The 5,000-nt window shown below is 37.4% G+C and overlaps 17 pseudogenes; all 17 read right to left on the bottom strand.

The window, feature by feature from the left end:
* Positions 1–85, bottom strand: part of LOC148438534 (5S ribosomal RNA) — a 119-nt pseudogene extending 34 nt beyond the window's left edge.
* Positions 86–200: 115 nt separating this feature from the next.
* Positions 201–319, bottom strand: LOC148438535 (5S ribosomal RNA; annotated as a pseudogene).
* A 116-nt stretch (positions 320–435) lies between these two features.
* Positions 436–554, bottom strand: LOC148438536 (5S ribosomal RNA; annotated as a pseudogene).
* Positions 555–670: 116 nt separating this feature from the next.
* LOC148438537 (5S ribosomal RNA) lies at positions 671–789 on the bottom strand (annotated as a pseudogene).
* Positions 790–905: 116 nt separating this feature from the next.
* LOC148438538 (5S ribosomal RNA) lies at positions 906–1,024 on the bottom strand (annotated as a pseudogene).
* A 351-nt stretch (positions 1,025–1,375) lies between these two features.
* LOC148438539 (5S ribosomal RNA) lies at positions 1,376–1,494 on the bottom strand (annotated as a pseudogene).
* A 351-nt stretch (positions 1,495–1,845) lies between these two features.
* On the bottom strand, positions 1,846–1,964 carry LOC148438540 (5S ribosomal RNA; annotated as a pseudogene).
* Positions 1,965–2,079: 115 nt separating this feature from the next.
* Positions 2,080–2,198, bottom strand: LOC148438541 (5S ribosomal RNA; annotated as a pseudogene).
* A 116-nt stretch (positions 2,199–2,314) lies between these two features.
* On the bottom strand, positions 2,315–2,433 carry LOC148438542 (5S ribosomal RNA; annotated as a pseudogene).
* A 116-nt stretch (positions 2,434–2,549) lies between these two features.
* LOC148438543 (5S ribosomal RNA) lies at positions 2,550–2,668 on the bottom strand (annotated as a pseudogene).
* A 116-nt stretch (positions 2,669–2,784) lies between these two features.
* On the bottom strand, positions 2,785–2,903 carry LOC148438544 (5S ribosomal RNA; annotated as a pseudogene).
* A 116-nt stretch (positions 2,904–3,019) lies between these two features.
* Positions 3,020–3,138, bottom strand: LOC148438545 (5S ribosomal RNA; annotated as a pseudogene).
* A 116-nt stretch (positions 3,139–3,254) lies between these two features.
* Positions 3,255–3,373, bottom strand: LOC148438546 (5S ribosomal RNA; annotated as a pseudogene).
* Positions 3,374–3,724: 351 nt separating this feature from the next.
* LOC148438547 (5S ribosomal RNA) lies at positions 3,725–3,843 on the bottom strand (annotated as a pseudogene).
* Positions 3,844–4,194: 351 nt separating this feature from the next.
* Positions 4,195–4,313, bottom strand: LOC148438548 (5S ribosomal RNA; annotated as a pseudogene).
* A 116-nt stretch (positions 4,314–4,429) lies between these two features.
* On the bottom strand, positions 4,430–4,548 carry LOC148438549 (5S ribosomal RNA; annotated as a pseudogene).
* Positions 4,549–4,664: 116 nt separating this feature from the next.
* Positions 4,665–4,783, bottom strand: LOC148438550 (5S ribosomal RNA; annotated as a pseudogene).
* Positions 4,784–5,000: the final 217 nt, after the last annotated feature.

The following is a 5,000-nucleotide window of genomic DNA, read 5'->3' on the forward strand; positions in this document are numbered from 1 at the left end:
CATCTAATTACTAACCAGGCCCAACACTGCATAGCTTCCAAGATCAGATGAGATTGGGCAAGACCAGTGTGGTTTGGCTGAAGGAGCTCAAAACATTAACTTTAGACCTCTTTTACTTCTTTACTCAAGTAAATTCTTTGATAAGTTGAAAAAATTAAATGTAAAATGTAATAGAAAAGAATGTTATGGCTGCATAAAATTACCTACAGGCCCTGGTATTCCCAGGTAGTCTCCCATCCAAGTACTAACCAGGCCCAACACTGGATAGCTTCCAAGATCAGACGAGATTGGGCATGTCCAGTGTGGTTTGGCTGCAGGTGCTCAAAAACATTAAATTTAGACCTCTATTACTTCTTAACTCAAGTAAATTCATTGATAAGTTGAAAAAATTAAATGTAAAATGTAATAGAAAAGAATGTAACGGCAGTATAAAATTACCTACAGCACCTGGTATTCCCAGGTGGTCTCCCATCCAAGTACAAACCAGGTCCAACACTGCATAGCTTCCAAGATCAGACGAGATTGGGCATGTCCAGTGTGGTTTGGCTGTAGGTGCTCAAAAGAATTAACTTTAGACCTCTATTACTTCTTAACTCAAGTAAATTCATTGATAAGTTGAAAAAATTAAATGTAAAATGTAATAGGAAAGAATATTATGGTAGTATAAAATTACCTACAGCACCTGGGATTCCTAGGTCATCTCCCATCCAAGTACTAACCAGGCCCAACACTGCATAGCTTCCAAGATCAGACGAGATTGGGCATGTCCAGTGTGGTTTGGCTGTAGGTGCCCAAAACCATTAACTTTAGACCTCTATTACTTCTTAACTCAAGTAAATTCATTGATAAGTTGAAAAAATTAAATGTAAAATGTAATAGAAAAGAATGTTATGGCAGTATAAAATTACCTACAGCACCTGGTATTCTCAGGTGGTCTCCCATCCAAGTACTAACCAGACCCAACACTGCATAGCTTCCAAGATCAAACAAGATTGGGCATGTCCAGTGTGGTTTGGCTGTAGGTGCTCAAAAACATTAACTTTAGATCTCTTTTACTTCTTAACTCAAGTAAATTCAATGATAAGTTGAAAAAATTAAATGTAAAATGTAATAGAAAAGACTGTTTTGGCTGTATAAAATTTCCTACAGCAACTGGTATTCCCAGGTGGTCTCCCATCCAAGTACAAACCAGGCCCAACACAGCAAGGCTTACAAGATCAGACGAGATTGGGCATGTCCAGTGTGGTTTGGCTGTAGGTGCTCAAAAGCATTAAATTTACACCTCTATTACTTCTTAACTCAAGTAAATTCATTGATAATTTGAAAAAATTAAATGTAAAATGTAATAGAAAAGAATGTTATGGCAGTATAAAATTACCTACAGCACCTGGTATTCCCAGGGGGTCTCCCATCTATGTACTAACCAGGCCCAACACTGCATAGCTTCCAAGATCAGACGAGATTTGGCATGTCCAGTGTTGTTTGACTGTAGGTGCTCAAAATCATTAACTTTAGATCTCTTTTACTTCTTAACTCAAGTAAATTCAATGATAAGTTGAAAAAATTAAATGTAAAATGTAATAGAAAAGAATGTTTTGGCTGTAAAAAATTTCCTACAGCAACTGGTATTCCCAGGTGGTCTCCCATCCAAGTACAAACCAGGCCCAACACAGCAAGGCTTACAAGATCAGACGAGATTGGGCATGTCCAGTGTGGTTTGGCTGTAGGTGCTCAAAAGCATTAAATTTACACCTCTATTACTTCTTAACTCAAGTAAATTCATTGATAAGTTGAAAAAATTAAATGTAAAATGTAATAGAAAAGAATGTTATGGCAGTATAAAATTACCTACAGCACCTGGTATTCCCAGGGGGTCTCCCATCCATGTACTAACCAGGCCCAACACTGCATAGCTTCCAAGATCAGATGAGATTGGGCAAGACCAGTGTGGTTTGGCTGAAGGAGCTCAAAACATTAACTTTAGACCTCTTTTACTTCTTTACTCAAGTAAATTCTTTGATAAGTTGAAAAAATTAAATGTAAAATGTAATAGAAAAGAATGTTATGGCTGCATAAAATTACCTACAGGCCCTGGTATTCCCAGGTAGTCTCCCATCCAAGTACTAACCAGGCCCAACACTGCATAGCTTCCAAGATCAGACGAGATTGGGCATGTCCAGTGTGGTTTGGCTGTAGGTGCTCAAAAAAATTAACTTTAGACCTCTATTACTTCTTAACTCAAGTAAATTCATTGATAAGTTCAAAAAATTAAATGTAAAATGTAATAGAAAAGAATGTTATGGCTGTATAAAATTACCTACAGCACCTGGTATTCTCAGGTGGTCTCCCATCCAAGTACTAACCAGGCCCAACACTGGATAGCTTCCAAGATCAGACGAGATTGGGCATGTCCAGTGTGGTTTGGCTGCAGGTGCTCAAAAACTTTAACTTTAGACCTCTTTTACTTCTTAACTCAAGTAAATTCATTGATAAGTTGAAAAAATTAAATGTAAAATGTAACAGAAAAGAATGTTTTGGCTGTCTAAAATTACATACAGCACATGGTATTCCCGGGTGGTCTCCCATCCAAGTACAAACCAGGCCCAACACTGCATAGCTTCCAAGATCAGATGAGATTGGGCATGTCCAGTGTGGTTTGGCTGTAGGTGCTAAAAAGCATTAAATTTAGACCTCTATTACTTCTTAACTCAAGTAAATTCATTGATAAGTTGAAAAAATTAAATGTAAAATGTAATAGAAAAGAATGTAACGGCAGTATAAAATTACCTACAGCACCTGATATTCCCAGGTGGTCTCCCATCCAAGTACAAACCAGGTCCAACACTGCATAGCTTCCAAGATCAGACGAGATTGGGCATGTCCAGTGTGGTTTGGCTGTAGGTGCTCAAAAGAATTAACTTTAGACCTCTATTACTTCTTAACTCAAGTAAATTCATTGATAAGTTGAAAAAATTAAATGTAAAATGTAATAGGAAAGAATATTATGGTAGTATAAAATTACCTACAGCACCTGGGATTCCTAGGTCATCTCCCATCCAAGTACTAACCAGGCCCAACACTGCATAGCTTCCAAGATCAGACGAGATTGGGCATGTCCAGTGTGGTTTGGCTGTAGGTGCCCAAAACCATTAACTTTAGACCTCTATTACTTCTTAACTCAAGTAAATTCATTGATAAGTTGAAAAAATTAAATGTAAAATGTAATAGAAAAGAATGTTATGGCAGTATAAAATTACCTACAGCACCTGGTATTCCCAGGTGGTCTCCCATCCAAGTACTAACCAGACCCAACACTGCATAGCTTCCAAGATCAAACAAGATTGGGCATGTCCAGTGTGGTTTGGCTGTAGGTGCTCAAAAACATTAACTTTAGATCTCTTTTACTTCTTAACTCAAGTAAATTCAATGATAAGTTGAAAAAATTAAATGTAAAATGTAATAGAAAAGACTGTTTTGGCTGTATAAAATTTCCTACAGCAACTGGTATTCCCAGGTGGTCTCCCATCCAAGTACAAACCAGGCCCAACACAGCAAGGCTTACAAGATCAGACGAGATTGGGCATGTCCAGTGTGGTTTGGCTGTAGGTGCTCAAAAGCATTAAATTTACACCTCTATTACTTCTTAACTCAAGTAAATTCATTGATAATTTGAAAAAATTAAATGTAAAATGTAATAGAAAAGAATGTTATGGCAGTATAAAATTACCTACAGCACCTGGTATTCCCAGGGGGTCTCCCATCTATGTACTAACCAGGCCCAACACTGCATAGCTTCCAAGATAAGACGAGATTTGGCATGTCCAGTGTTGTTTGACTGTAGGTGCTCAAAATCATTAACTTTAGATCTCTTTTACTTCTTAACTCAAGTAAATTCAATGATAAGTTGAAAAAATTAAATGTAAAATGTAATAGAAAAGAATGTTTTTGCTGTAAAAAATTTCCTACAGCAACTGGTATTCCCAGGTGGTCTCCCATCCAAGTACAAACCAGGCCCAACACAGCAAGGCTTACAAGATCAGACGAGATTGGGCATGTCCAGTGTGGTTTGGCTGTAGGTGCTCAAAAGCATTAAATTTACACCTCTATTACTTCTTAACTCAAGTAAATTCATTGATAAGTTGAAAAAATTAAATGTAAAATGTAATAGAAAAGAATGTTATGGCAGTATAAAATTACCTACAGCACCTGGTATTCCCAGGGGGTCTCCCATCCATGTACTAACCAGGCCCAACACTGCATAGCTTCCAATATCAGACGAGATTGGGCATGTCCAGTGTGGTTTGGCTGTAGGTGCTCAAAAACTTTAACTTTAGACCTCTATTACTTCTTAACTCAAGTAAATTCATTGATAAGTTGAAAAAATTAAATGTAAAATGTAATAGAAAAGAATGTTATAGCTGTATAAAATTACCTACAGCACCTGGTATTCCCAGGTGGTCTCCCATCCAAGTACTAACCAGGCCCAACACTACATAGCTTCCAAGATCAGACGAGATTGGGCATGTCCAGTGTGGTTTGGCTGTAGGTGCCCAAAACCATTAACTTTAGACCTCTATTACTTCTTAACTCAAGTAAATTCATTGATAAGTTGAAAAAATTAAATTTAAAATGTAATAGAAAAGAATGTTATGGCAGTATAAAATTACCTACAGCACCTGGTATTCCCAGGTGGTCTCCCATCCAAGTACTAACCAGGCCCAACACTGCATAGCTTCCAAGATCAAACAAGATTGGGCATGTCCAGTGTGGTTTGGCTGTAGGTGCTCAAAAACATTAACTTTAGATCTCTTTTACTTCTTAACTCAAGTAAATTCAATGATAAGTTGAAAAAATTAAATGAAAAATGTAATAGAAAAGAATGTTTTGGCTGTATAAAATTTCCTACAGCAACTGGTATTCCCAGGTGTTCTCCCATCCAAGTACAAACCAGGCCCAACACAGCAAGGCTTACAAGATCAGACGAGATTGGGCATGTCCAG

The sequence above is a fragment of the Taudactylus pleione genome, unplaced genomic scaffold (genome assembly GCF_031769625.1).
Source record: "Taudactylus pleione unplaced genomic scaffold, aTauple2 ptg001778l, whole genome shotgun sequence".
NCBI classification, from domain to species: domain Eukaryota; kingdom Metazoa; phylum Chordata; class Amphibia; order Anura; family Myobatrachidae; genus Taudactylus; species Taudactylus pleione.